Below are 15,888 nucleotides of genomic sequence, written 5' to 3' on the forward strand. Positions count from 1 at the left end.
GTATGTCTCTATTACATTTTAAAAACAATCTTATCCACATATGCTTGCTACTATCCATGAGTTTACTTCATGCATATTTATTTCCCTCAAAAGCTTAGTGAAACCATGCCATGAAATGCATCCAAACAGCATTCACTTCACAACAATACTTGAGTTTCTCTGCCATCTGTAGTAGATCGTAGAAACTTTCTTAACAACTTCTGTCTGAAGAGCCATCTGAAAGACATTCAACGAACTTCTTTTGTGACGTGAGAAACATCTAAACCAGTCTTTCCCAACCTTTTCCACATTGCGGCCCCTTTAGAGTCTACAATATATGTGAAGGACCCCTTGCAATATATATGGTTATTTCTGTATGTGTTATGATTTAACAAGTTTTATGATTTTTTGAAGGACAATATAAAATAAAACAAATTCGTCGCCATTTAATGTGATTTTAAATACTAAAAAAAGAATATCAGGTAAAATAGAGAATTAGATATGAATTTTGTGAAGGGAAAGAAAGTAAAACAATCATGAATTACTAACTAAGAGTTTGTTTGGGGGAGACTCTTCTCTTCCCATATCTCAGTCTACCAAATTGATATTCTTATAATAATAAAATGTAAGATACACCTTTCAAAATTTTATGTTTTAATCAATTACAGTCAACATGTTATAATTTGGTATTTTAAATAACCTTACCGAAAATTCAGAAATATGATACAGTATTGCGAAATGGCCTAAATTTACAAACTTTGATTTGGATTTTCATACACGATTTTGGATGTCAGCTAATGATGCTCTTTTATTTATGCTGCTTAGAATGTATTATAATTTTATTGAAAACAAGTTATATAAAATGCACCAAATATGATCCTAAAAGAATAATCAATAAATACATTATAGTGCATACGCGTCCTCATCACGAATGTCAAGCAATGTGGCAGAAGTTTATTTAAACTAAGGAAGAAAAGAGTTAGTAACATATAAGGAAATGAGGAGAATAAGTATTTAAAGTTAATGCTATATAAAGATATATATATATATATATATATATATATATATATATATATATATATATATATGTTTAAAGAAGAGAATTAATCTTCTATATATATAAAAGAGAACGTACAAAATCCTTTGTCCGCTCATCACGCTAATGCGGCTGAACCAATATCTTTCATTTTTGGGGGGTTATTAGGATTTGGACCCTAGATGGTTTTTATCATATCACTTTAATTTTTAATTACCAGTGTCTTGAGATAATTGACCATTCAGGTGTCCACAAATCCTTTGTTAGTTCATCATAGGTAAAAATAAACGTATTTATATGCAACCCGCATGACCGTGTCACTCGGCGGGTTAACATAAATGACAGGCGATATACAGCGGAAAATAGCTTGAATCTTCTGTTTAAAATTTTTTAATTGATTTGCTTATTTTTACAGACACTTTTACAATATACCAGCACCGGGATGACCGCAGCGAAGCGGGGCGGGTTAACATAAATGACAGGCGATATAATGTTAAGATTTACTGCAATCTTCTATGGTTTTTATCATATCACTTGAAAGCGAAAAAGTAAAAATTATCTAAGTAACAAAGTTTATTGCGTTCCGGGGTGACCGCAGCGAAGCGGGGTGAACGCTGCTAGTTATAAATAAATTTTAAAATAATGGAGAATATGCTAGATATATGTATTAATGATGGTATTCGCCACATAACTGCATATTGTATTTACTCCGGTAGGACGCGCTGTAAATGTACTTAAAGTCAACATTAAAAAGGAAAGAAATATTAATGTCACTTACAATGCTAGATGTGGGTTTGTGATATGATATACTACTTCTATATTATTACTGTTAAAGCATAAAGTCTCATTACATAAGTTATAAATATAATAATAACGACATAAAGTTATAAGTGAAATTATTTAAATTTTAAGGTTATTAAGATTATTCTTTAAAACTAGTGTTCAGATATACGGTATAATATTATGTCAATGGTTCTATTTGATAACGTAGCATTTTGATTACATAAAACTTATCCTGATGTTACCCCTCACATTACCTCTTGAATCTTGGTTTTTCCTCTGATTGACTTCCCGAACCATTAAGTTACATGTTTGGGTGGCGATTCCGATGTGCCGGGCCAAAGTCTTCGCTTAGTTAATGGAAATACATGGTAAGTGCGTTTTCATGGTATAGCTGAGCCTATGACAAAATTTTAACGTAGTTATAATTACTTTGAATTGTTATTTGTTGTTGTATTGATGGGTATCATATAACATCTTCATGCGTCGACGCACAACATACCTGACACGACAATACAATGTTATTTATAGAATTCTAATCAATTAAATACTAGTAGTTTCGGTTTGCAATTTACTTTATCATCAGATCATCAGATCTTTCCTGTTAAGTAAACATTGTATAGCCAGGGTTAAAATTAACTATTACAGTAAAACGGTTCACCGCAGCCAGGAGAAACTGAGTACTACATATATATGTATGGGTGTGTTTTTGCTTCTCTTTGCAGTGGTATAATCATGTTAGAGTTGTATGATGCTTACTCTGTAATCGAGTGGTCCTAGGTTTCAAACCTGGGGCCAGACTGCTTGACTGGGACGTTGCAAAGGGTTTTTGACAAATGAAAGAATGCCGAGCAAAAATTTCTCATTTCTTCTTTTCTTTTCGACTCACCTATTGTGTCAAAGGAGATTTGTATGAAGATATTTTATAAACACGTACATTTGTGTCTACACGCTTTTTGGCTTAATCAGAAGAAAGAAAATGCTGATGGTGTATAGGCAACTTCTTGTAGGCCTATGTTGAATATTACTTCTCACACAAATTGACTTGTCATTAATAATTCGATCATTTAACTTTAAATAGTGTATTTCTCACCACTGTGTGTGCCTTTCTCAGATTGGCCTGCGGACCCGTTGAGATTGTCTTGGGGACCCAGATTGGGAAAGGTTGATCTAAACGGAGTAAGCCAAGTAAACCAAGTATACAAAAAGTTAAACATTCACGTATCTCTAGTTCTTTTTATCAAACTTCTTGTTTGAAGAGCCATCTGGAGAACATTCAACGAACTTCTTTTCGGAAGATATGTAAAAATGAATAAGAACGAAAGTGACTACGTTTGTGACTTAATAACTCTTGAATCAGACGACTGATCTCGATCAAATTTTCAAGCCTGGGATGGCTTTGATCATTTCATTTTGATGCTGAAATTTGGAAGAGGGGAAGATATATAAAAATAATAGAAAATGACCGATATTAGTGTCGAATCCATAGTTCCCGGGTCTTTTGAAAACAGTGACGCTTCCGGCGCCGTTTAAATCCAAATTCAACCCTTTATGTCCAATATGAAACGTATTGTCCCTGTGCGAAGAACGGATATTCTGCTAGTATTTCATAAAAAGTAAGTCAATTCTTTCAGTGTCTCTATACTTTATACCAACCCTGTATTTTGAATCAGATTACATAGGATGATCCGTGTTTCTCTTTTTCATCCACTCAATACTAATAGTCCAAGTGGGGAATCAATGGGACGGTTTCATATTCGTCAACAGCAGAACCAGTTAATACAATTTCTTATTACAGGATTTTCATGTACGTTAAAATAATATATATCAAGGTTAAATTAATATAAATACTATTCAATAATTTTTTGTAAACTCTATTGTAGGAACTCGTCATCAGTGTAAATACAACAACAGATAAAAGAATTTGTTTACTTTGTATCTATTGTTTTCTACGAGGAGTCATAAACTTTTCATTGGATCAAGTGTCCAAGAAAGAATAGCCAATAAAAAATAAAAACATGTATACAAACAAAAATTAACTAGTATCTTGTTTGAACACATTTCAATATAATTCCATGTTTTTGTTAGTTAAATCCTGAACGCTGTGGTACATTTGAACAGAATGACGACATCAAATGCAGTGAATGAATGAAGTTATCGTGTTTTGGTTTAATATGGATGGTATATCCGTATACTAATATGATAGCAGCTTATTCACTCTTGTACTGTGTCTCTTTGATGTCCGTGTGTGTGGGTGATGTCTCGAAATTGACACCTGGTAGTGCTTATAAGACTGATGATACAAATGATATCCGTATTACCAATTACCTGTTGACTCGAGTTGCCAATGTTGGGTATATAAAGGCGCCAATCAAGGAAAATTAGTTTGTTACTAGCTGTTATAACGTAGTGCAAACACCTTTGAGCAGTGACTTTCAGTGAAATTGAGCAGAAATCTCAGGATTGATCGAAGTAAGAGAACAATCTTATTTGTAATTAAGGTAGCTATTTAATTTATTTTTTAAAACATTATCAGGTTCATAATTTCTGCCGAAATTTGTTTTAGGTTTTGCATGTTATCCGTAATTATCTACTTCTAATGTCTTTCTAGTTGTATGTTTTTTTTCTGTAACTGAATTTCTATTTCTAATATATGAATATCTGAAGACAAAAGGGTGATATATCTAATCTAGCACAAATTGAGGAAGGAACTGATCGACAAATTGAACACAGAGGAAAATTTTGTTTGCATCAAACTTAGATGTGTCTTTTTTGAATGGTAATGCGAGAATGATTTTTTTTAAATATGGAATTTTGGTTTGAAATGCCAGGGAGATTGAACAAGCAATAATTTATTAAAATATTAAACTATTAATAGCGTGGTCATCCAAGATAATCAAAAAGAATGAGATTTGGTTGATTTGTGTCTAACGTTTCCTTTCAGTACAGAGGCTATATGAGACATGGCTTAGTGTTGAAAATGAGATACAAACCAGTTCTCGGACTTGTATTTGACGCAATTTATCGAACTAGGAATCGAACCGTGGCTCCAGGAGGTTAGATTCTTTCTGGAAGGTCTTCTCCCGGGTATAAACACGAGTAGTATTTATATCCGAGACAAGACGGATATAAACACTACTTGTTTCATTCATTTCTGAAATTTTGAAAATTTTAACAAATTTTCCAAACAACCGATCTTAAGTTCCAATTATTTGTTAATCATGACGATTTATATAAACACAACAACTTACCTATAAACGTATAGTTCGAGTGCAGTGGGATCCGAACTGTACGTTTATATGGTTCGGATCCCATTTTAAACAATATATTTTTTTTACGCCCAAACTCATATAATTTCGATGCTTAAAAAAAGGGGGAATCTTAGCAAATTAATCAACCAGTAGAATACTAAGTACAAAATGAAATAATATAGAAAAAGAAAGAAATATCAGTAAGTGAATACTAGTCAATTGACGAATAATAAAAATATTAAGTGAATAGTGAATTAATTAATAATAAAAAATGAAATATTGAGCACTAAGTGGAACTTGCAAGTGACACTCTACAACTTTGTTGGTGAGCTCCTTCGTGGCTAAGCGGTTAGCGTACGCGTCTTTGACGTGGCAGACAAGTGTTCGATTCCCAGTGGGAGCTCATGTGGTTCGGATTCCACGTTAATCACTAGGTTCCGTCTCATATAGCCTTTGCTACTGAAAGGGACGTTAAACTCAAAATCAACTCAAGTCACCTTTATTGGTCTGTCATAATGACATTCAGAGGATGTCCCGACATTAGTCCTCGTATATTTATTTATGATCCATGTAGGCATAAATTATATTGCTGCAGCAGGTGTCATCCCCATTGTATTATAACCGTGATGTGTTAAACCAAAATTTCTTAAAGAAATAGAAAGTAAGAACATCCGATATACTCTTTTCAAAAGTCCTGCTTTTTCACGTATTATGCTCGGGTCATTTCAACAGCTCCAAAAATGGAATAGTCATTTGCTATATAATTAAACAGATATTCACAAATACATATAGCTTGAAATATTTGCAAATACTATTAAATAAATATATTTTTCCTTCTTGCGTCTTGAGTATTACGAAGAACTTCTTGCTGGCTAGTCCTTAAGGCAATATTTAACAATGTTTCCACTTACCGATTTTGTGTAAGCGTGCTACTGGGAAGGTAAACATTTCGAGACAGAGATGAGACACCGGCTAGAGGGAGATCGTTACAACTTTTTGCAATTATTTGGTGGATTAATAATTATTTGCTTCTAATTATAATTTGAAAACTGCCTGCCTTCATGTGTAGGCGATCGACTTAATTTTGATGTACGTCTTTCTGTGTTGATTACCAATAGGTACAAACTTTTCGCTATCGAAATATATCGTGATGAAAATTAGAAACTAGTGAAACTAGCTGATTTATGCTAATTTGCTTAAAGCAATCCTTAATTCATTTTAGACAATGACGATAGAAATATTATCTATATAATAATAATGAATCGTTTCCATTTTGATATCGGTTTTTATAAAGAAATACTGACTCAACTAGCGATGCGATTTTATTTCAAAGGTAGTGTGAAATAAATTTATATCTAGACAACAGGGATATCCAGTAAATATTTCCCAAATTAGACTCCAATACTGTTTGAAATTATGAATCTCCTATTCGTGAGACTTGTAATGTTTATGTAGTATAAAACATAACAAAAAACTAGAAATATTAAGCATGTTGTATCTGGAAATACATATCTTTATACATACAATCTAAAATATAAAATGTATAAGGATAAATAGATTACTCTTTACACTCTAAAATCATTTGTGAAACTTCGGCGACTTAGTGACACAATATCCATGTGTAGGATGCAACTGCACGTGCTGGAACTCCAGTCCGAATAAATACGTATTGGATTAGATGATTATTCTTCGGTAGGGGCACATGCGGTTTAGATTCCATGTTAAAATGTAGGTCCATGTTTAATATTCCTCTCCTTGGCGTTATACAGATATATATCAGATTTTAAACCAATCAATTATCGTAGCGTTAGTTGAGTATGTAATACTCCCATTTCTACTCACCTCCACGTTCTACCAATTACTTTAATGATATACTTGCGTCTCCTTGTAGGGAATAACAGTAGGAGTTAATTATTTTGTTTTACTTCATTTCATAGAACTTTATCGTGATGTATAGTATTTTCTAACAATACATATGTTTGTCTTATATATTTTAATAAGACAACTGTGTTGATAATTTTATAATGTTCTTTCCTTTTGTTGAAAGTTGCAGAAACTTTATTCTTACTATTTTACTAAAATCATATTACACTTCCCATATGAGGTGCCACGGATGGCTCAGTGGTGGAAAACTTACCTCTGGTGCGAGAGATCCACAAAATGTGAGTTTGAGTGGACAACATTGTTTCCATGTGTTTTCTCTGTTTCTCCCGTTTCCTCTCACATTTTCATGCTACCAATTATTTCATAATCGTTCATTTTCACTAGTCATCACAATCTTTAAACCTAAAGGCAGTGGTGTTATCCTAATTTTTTAACAACCGGTTCTGAATAGAGCCAGGGGCGGATTAAGACTTTGGGGCACTGGAGCTGTCTATTTCAAGGGGGCCCTATGTTGCGAATAATTCCAGCGCATACATTTTCTTAATATGAAGTAAGCGCCATGTTTAATCGTCCACTACTACACGAAGTAATACGATCTTTATGCCATTATTGATTGAAGATAAGAATTCTGATGCAGGATTAGATTCTGCTTCGCAGTAATTAGAGATTATTTAGTTTCACTTAAGGCTAAGATTGAATATCGACACACGAATAACAGGAATTACTCAGAATTCAATTTTGATAAACAAGATATCGATTGTACGAGGCGCATCCAGAAAGTAAGTTTCCCACGCATCCCATAGCTAGGAAACCGTATGTTGCGCGAAGCGACTGCGTGTACGTGAGAGAGTAAGGTCCTAACATGACGCATGCGCCAGTAGAACTTCCCTAATTCTCTCAGTAGCGTCGTGGCAGTGATTGAAGATTGGCGTTCCTATTCCATCTCCCACCGCGTGTGAATTGCGAGCAGTGATAAAGTTTTTGAATGCACAGGGCATAGCACCGATTAAAATCCATCGTCAGCTATATCGTTGAAAACATAAATGCTGACCCTGTGCGCCTTGCTTTATGCTCTAGGGTCAGTGGCTTCAACACAAAATTTCCTGATGAACAGGCACTCCGTGACAGTGGTGTGCAATAAGGAGCGGAAAATCTGCAGGAACTGCTTCCTCATGCCCTTAAGGCCCATTTACCTGGCACAGCTGACGATGGATTTCGATTGGTGCTATGCCCTGTGCAATCAAAAACTTTATCACTGCTCGCATTTCACACGCAGCGGGAGCTGGAATATGAACGTCCATATTCAACCACTGCCATGACGCTACTGAGAGCACTAGGGAAGTTCCGCTAGTGCATGTGCCATGCTAGGACCTTAATCTCTCACGTACACGTAGTCGCTTCGCGCAACATACCGTTTCCTAGCTATGGAACGCGTGGGAAACTTACTTTTTGGATGCACCTCGCATGTTTCAAAATTAATGGGAGAACATTTCCTTATGCTTTTTCGCGTGTTTAGGGAATGATTTTTTAGTATTTTAGAGAGCCCAAATTGATTTGAATAGGAATGCTTTATTGTTAAAGAGATTTGAAAAAAAAAAACTAGATTTGCTCTAAGTAATGACAGATATTTCAAAGGAATTATCATCACAAGCTAATAATTTAGTTTGTAATAGAGCCCGAAAATAGCTCACTTCCTCACAAAATAATTATCGTGAAGACGTTGGTGGAAGACGTAAATCTAGCGATACCGCGAGCGTAGCGAGCGGAAAAAAATAGCATAGGTCTGAAGCCTATTATATAATAAGCTAATCGCTATATTTTAGTATTAAAGAGGGGAAATGTTTTGGGCCCCCCTGAGCCTGGGCTCCATTGGCTCCGCTCTTAATTCGCTCCTGGATAGAACGAGAGAGAGAGTAGGTTGCAATTACGTTTTAAACAGTAGGTTTCCTCTCATAAATCAAACAGTATTATACTATTCAGACTAATGAAGTCATTGTTCTCTAGTGTTTGACAATAGCAAAAAAATTCCTTTATTAAATATTTACAAATAAGCGATTACATCATTCCCCACATCTGAAAAATAAATACAAAATTGATTTATATTTTAACATGTAAATAAAGTTACAAATGAATCACCGAGCTGCAATCTCCTGTCTGTTTTGGTAAATTTGTGTCACAATAGCAAAAAATAGCGTTTTATTAAGAATTTTACTCAACATTATGAAATCCTTATTTGACGAATCTATAGCAATTCTACTTCAATGCAGACGCAAGTTTGATTCGTCACTGTCATGAATTGACGTCTATTTGTGCGATTTCGTTTACATAGTGGTTACATAATTTCATAGTAAGATCAGTTAGTCTATATCAAGCATATAAAATTCTATGAGAAACTCGAAGCGTCTCTCGGAACAACTTCCACAACATTCGAGTTAAATTTCGTTTCAAGCGTCGTTTTCCATATAATTATTGTAAATCTTGTGTTGCAAAAATATCTGAAACTTCGACTCGTGTCCACCGATTTTTAGTACATTTCCTTATAATTTCTGCATAATAGCAACTATATAACACTATTACTTTGTGTTTAAAGAAAGAGGATTAAATTCTTGTCAAACAGACTACAAAGAACAATTCTGTAATTGCTTTAAACAAATAAATGTAATTGTCAAACTATTAGATTCATTCCAGAATAAAGATACTAAAGTCCAACAAATCTTCAGTTAAAATTTCCGCATTGCATCTCTGTATTTGTTATAAGAGAATTTAAATTAACATATTGCGATATATCAGAACCATTCATTCATCATTTCGAGACCACAATGCAAGGAATGGTCACGTTCAAAATTATGCAAATGAGAATTGCAGAATTCTAATGAAAGGGATTTTCAATTTGTCGCTCAATTATTGACAATTTCAGAGCGGGACCGAGGAGGGAAATTCCCACACAAAATTTCGAAATACCTCCCTATGGCCTTATCTACAGTCGTGCTCAATGTGTGCCATTAATATTTTTGCAATATTTTGAATCTCCCATACATTGAAATTGCTCTCCCGAGAGGAAAACGTCTGGAATAACCACTGTGACCCATGCTTATGTATGTTAGTCTAATTAAGATAACTGAAAGTAAAGGATTATAGAAAAAAATTGTGAGAGAATGTAGGACAAAATGAGAAACCCCGAACGATTTTCTCCACTACAATGTCATCAGCTAGGGACATGTAACTTCATTGATGAGCGTCCAACCACTAAGCTACTCTGTTCTTAAAACTTCATTTTGTAAAAAATCATGTTCACTATGCACAAGTATATAAGGAAATTTTTACTAGTTTGTTATTTTCTGATTCAAGGTTATCCGATATGATTTTTTAAAATGTTATTTATTTATTTATTAGACTTTTATATCTGAAGCTATAGAAACTTTGACTGAACATTGATATTTCCATATTTCCATGTTACTTTATTTAGATTACAGCACCAGATGAAGTGTACAAATGTGTTCATTCATTTTAAGAGTTAAACTCTATTATAAGTTAAAAAGAAATAATTTGTCCCGAAAGAAAAAGGTAATAAAATGCTTGGAAGATGAGCTATAGTCTCTATTAGCAGCAGTATAACTATCTCCAATGCCCGTTCACACTATCATTCCACAGTTAGTACTCAAAGGAACATCCGCGGTGGCTCAGTGGTAGAGCGTTCACCTCTGGTGCATGGGGTCTCGGGTTCAAACCCTGCTCCCGCCAAGTGAACTTTGTGGTGGACAAACACCGTGTGCGTGGGTTTTCTCGGGGTTCTCCTGTTTCCTCCCACTTTCTTCATTCCACCATTTCATTCATTTCTCATAATCACCGTCTCCTTTAGCCTAACCGGCATAACCGTGGGACGTAAAACTCAAAGATTTCATTTTTTCAAAGGAACATGTACCAAACATGTTGTCTGTGCATGCGTCGCTTGGACAAGAGATCGGAATCCCACTCCTTCATATTGTTGTTTAATTTTTGTCGAAGGAATTGTTGGTTGTAATGGTTATGTCTGGAGATTGTAGAATGCATTAGAGTTTCCGTACCTCATCGGGCAATGGTATCCTGGGTAATCTTAGCAATATATTGTTTCCTGTTACCCTGAAACATAATAATGCTAGCTTCATGATTTTCAATTTCTTATGCACATATTCCAGTCACTTTGAATTCATAGTTGTGTTAATCAGTGTTTCTTCCAGACATGTTTTTGGGGGCACTGCCCCCCCGGAGCTCTGAGAGTGTCCCCCCGAAAGAGACCAAAGTAGTACGTCCGTAATATAATCTATTATATAAAAGAGAACGCACAAATCCTTTGTTAGCTCATCACGCTAATACGGCTGAACCAATTTCTTTTATTTTTGGGGGGTTATTAGGATTTGGACCCTAGATGGTTTTTATCATATCACTTTAATTTTTAATTACCAGTGTCTTGAGATAATTGACCATTCAAGTTTTCATAACGTACAAATCCTTTGTTAGTTCATCATAGGTATAAAAATAAACGTATTTATATGCAACCCGCATGACCGTGTCACTCGGCGGGTTAACATAAATGACAGGCGCTATAATGTTAACATTTACTGCAATTTGAAAGCGAAAAAGTAAAAATTATCTAAGTAACAAAGTTTATTGCGTTCCGGGGTGACCGCAGCGAAGCGGGGTGAACGCTGCTAGTATTAAATAGAATAGTATCATCAGTGCCCCCAGAATACTAAGCGTGCCCCCCGGAATACTAAGTGTGGCCTCGAAATACTAAGTATGTGTACCATTGTTCCTGAAAGAAACACTGGTATTAATTATCTGAATAATGGTAGCATTTTGCGATACACGATACCTTTAGTAATCTACCAAACACAAAACATCATCTTCTGTTGAAGTTATGATGGTTCTGGCTCTTTCTCAATAGGACTGCAGAGTCTGGTGAAGAACCCACTTCCATCATACATTAGCAGCCTGTCAAGAAATGAATTCTTTGCTTGACGAAACAGCAAATTAATACATGCATTTGTGTGCTCCCTGATCCCACAGCCAATTCATATGGAACACGTTGTTCTACGTTATATTGTTTCCGAAGCTGGTCCAGGAAATAGTGAATGGTTTCTACACTGCAATTGGACGTTCTTTCCAATTTTCCCTACTTGAATATGACATAAAAAATAGGTCTAGTAATTTACCATATAAAGATAGGTAGATCTACACAAAAGTTCTGAAACGACATGAACTTGAGAGGTTGAACTCCTTTTTCTTTTTGCGAATACTCACTACTGCTTACGTGTTTGGCCTAATAGCCTCCTTCACTTCTTCACATCCCATACATGATGCATTCTGGAGCGATTAATCACTTTTCTTAACCTGTTAAACCGTCATGGATTGAAGGTTTTGTCGCCAATTTACCACATCCCTACCAAATTACTACCTAATATAGTTTTCTTCTCATTTCACTAGCATTTGTTTCAAATTTTAATTGGTAGAAACGTAGAGGCCGTTTACTGGACTAATTTACGAATTTGTACAAATTAAGAATATATGGTAAATCTTCTACCACCTTACTAGATCCATACTAATTCACCGCCACTGATGTTATCATATACTCAGATTCTAACTATTGTATTTTCCTGACACGAAAAACAACAGTATTATTTGGATTATTGAACACAAAATACAATATGTACTGAAAATACCCACCATTTCATACAGGTGTTAGTTTGATCTGTTTAAGAAATCATGCAGATAAAACTACAATTCAATATAAACAAAAGTACTTCAAAAAATAATTGAAGCACGTCTGTAACTAAATAAGGGTGTGAATTACAGCAAGAAGAGTATTTTCTCCTCAATCAAATGTTGATTCCCCCCCCCCCCAAAAAAAATCAACTGAAGTATCTCTGCTAGGGATGCTAATAGATATCCCTCTTAAACTATGTTTTAATGATAAAAGGTTTGAGCATATTGTAAATTTCACTGCAGCAGTGTCATTTCAGATTTTACTAGCCACAGAAGTTTGGGGCGGCCATAGATATGTTAGGGGATCTCAAGTTATTAAAAATTTTAAACCATTTTACACCAATAATTACTGAGATGATAATCATAATTTTAATTATACACCTTCACTCATGCTACCTATAATAATAATAATAATAATAATAATAATAATAATAATAATAATAATAATAATAATAATAATAATAATAATAATTCATTTTAGCGGCTCATTCTTTAAAAATATTTGATGTATGGAATATCCATTATTTAACGGATTCATAAGATCATAAAGCATAAATAGCTTATATTTTTTTCATATCTGTAATGTCTTGCTCTGTATCTTCATAATATCATTGTGGCATTGGGGTTTTACATTTCCCATCTAAATGTACATAGTTATTGCTAGCATAATTATCTTTTCTTCTTCTTCTTCTTTTTTAACAGAAATAATTTTTTGTTGAACAGCGTTCTAGTTTAACGAACAATTTGTTTAAAGTGAAGAACCAACAGTATTCAACCATTGATCTTTTTCTTTCCTACCGAATGACTAATTTATTTGTTTATTTTGAGTTTCATTCTTCGAAATTTTTCTTTACTTTTTCTGTAGACTACGATAATTAATTGTGTTTTTATTAAATAAGCACAAGACACAACGATGATATATAGTATACCTAAGATGTATTTTGACAAGTACAATTGAAACATAAAAATCGAAACAGAATAAAACTCACGAGCAGGGCTCGGATTTTGTTGACCTAAAGTTTTCTAAAAAGTGACCTACAAAATGCCACTAAAATTCCTGAAAGATGACCCTAAAATTCACAAAAAATGACCTTAAAACTTGCGTTTCTTAAAACGTTTATTTCGTTAAACATTGTCATTTTTTTGGAATATCTATTAGATTTTAATTACCATTTCTCATTCTCAAAAATTTTGTTTCAGTTAGTTGCAGTCTATTGATCATTGCATTGTACCAGTGCTCAAAGTGAGGCGGTATGAGCCGGTTATGCATCCGAAAGTTAGAAAATCGGCCGGTATGGCATACCGGTAAAAATAACATATTTAAATTGTAATTTGCATGTAGAAAAAAGAAAGATTTTACACAGTAATAAGTACGATGTTAGCATTGAGTCAACAAATATGTTTATAGTATCAAAGATTTCGTTGCTGCTTCTTTGAAAAGTTAATAATAGTTCCCTATCACCCTATTCCATTGCAGAATTTGTGCTTTTGATTTTTTTCAACATTTGTGAGAGCGATTCCATCCCCCCTCAAACAATTCTAACTACTGTACTGCCCGCCTAAAATGTTTAACCTGGATCGGTCTGTGATATTCACAGGACTCTTTTTTTAAAATTCAAAATTATTCTTTTCATTTTGTCTGGAGTTCTGTGTTTACAACCATATAAGAAAATTAGTGTTGAACACGAGACGAGACCAGAAGAAGTTTTTGAAAATGGAAATGAAATTGGAAAGAATCATTAAAAATTAGATACTAGAGACGAGACGAGATTGCTTACAAAGCCTTGAAAACGAGACGAAAAAACATATGAACATATATATGTTTTCTTGTTTTAATCTACTTAAGGCCGCGTTGGATCGCTATGTTATTGTAAATACGATGTTTAAGTAAACGTACCATCGGTGTTCTTCCACATTTAGATCGCCGATATGGTCAAGCAAAAGTTTTACGAAAGCATACCGCCTCTGCTTCTTTCCCCACTTCGTAATCACTATTGCTCAACAATCAGTTTGGAGGCAGAAGTCTAAAGGCTAGTTCAACAATAGAAAGCCTAAGCCTTGCAAGCCACTTAGGCAAGCCTTTTACACTTTTATATTTGGATATTCAAAAGTTTTTAAGTTCATTTAGTTCAGAGAAGGAAAATTCGGTTCCTTGCCGGGACTAGAGCCTTTATATTTCGAGTATGCCCCTTCTGGCGCTGCTGTCAATAGTATGTGCTTTCCCGTACCTCCCTCGAAAGAGGAAAGACAAGTTGATGTAGCCGAGACCCTTCATTTGTTGGATGTGGACAGAATTGTTACATTTAATTATTTCACGGGCTTCGCTGTGCACCGACTGGTTAACCATTCTAGGTAGTCTACGATCTTCACTCGCCAAAGACCACACGACTGAATGACAAATTGGCGACGCAGTCGAAGAAATTCACTTCTTTCCCCAAACCAAAAGGAAAGTTTCTTCCATAAGATGGATGGCGGGGGTGAGGTCGAAGTATGTTTCACAAATTTTCCTCTCTGCAGCAAGAATCGTGTAGCTATGAACGCATTCCCCTTCGCTCCATCCACATCCGCAGAGTACGAACAGCCTGCCAGGTAGGATTAGTTACCTCTAGAGAAATCGGTCTATACGAGTAATGACAGCGCATTTTCGGGTCCCTGGAGCCTCGTTCCGTAATGGTTTGCGTCAACGCAACTCAAATTTTGTGTTTGACAGTATTTTGCGGGAATTGGCAGAGCTTTATAATTACTTATTTCATTATTTGCGTTACGTTGCAAAGGTTCTTAAAACTGAGCCTCCTTCATTGGCTAATCGCCTCTTTCAACGTTCTTCATTGCTAGCACAACTCCCATTTACTCTGGTGAGTAGTGTTACAACTTATCCAAAGCATAGGTGTAACTGGAAGGAAACTAGGCTCCCTAGCAAGAACTCATTATTCCAAAGAGGAAGAGTTATTATTATTATTATGAATGTACAGGTGTTATGAAGGGTTAGTGGTAGCTCAAGCCAGCAAACCAGTATATACGCCACTGATGATAGTGGAGCGTGAAACATTTACATATTAGTTCTCTCTCTCTCTCTCTCTCTCTCTCTCTCTCTCTATCTATCTATCTATCTATCTATCTATCTATCTATAGCTGCTCGAGGTCTATTTCGGTCCCAATAATAGATATTGCATTTCTTTTCAGATATTCGACATTTAGCTGTAATTTTGAGTCTAT

The 15,888-nt window shown here is 34.8% G+C and overlaps 1 protein-coding gene across 2 annotated transcripts in view; it reads left to right on the plus strand.

The window, feature by feature from the left end:
• Positions 1–4,187: 4,187 nt before the first annotated feature.
• Positions 4,188–15,888, plus strand: part of LOC145680872 (uncharacterized) — a 73,452-nt gene continuing 61,751 nt past the window's right edge. The window contains exon 1 of one of the 2 annotated variants that reach the window (XM_081752012.1): positions 4,188–4,267. The gene's annotated coding sequence lies outside the window, so the exon portion shown is untranslated. Of the gene's footprint in view, positions 4,297–15,888 lie in introns of both variants that reach the window. The other variant, XM_081752013.1, reaches the window with a different exon arrangement.

The sequence above is a fragment of the Thermobia domestica genome, chromosome 3, assembly GCF_964235325.1.
Source record: "Thermobia domestica chromosome 3, izTheDome1.hap1.1, whole genome shotgun sequence".
NCBI classification, from domain to species: Eukaryota; Metazoa; Arthropoda; class Insecta; order Zygentoma; family Lepismatidae; genus Thermobia; species Thermobia domestica.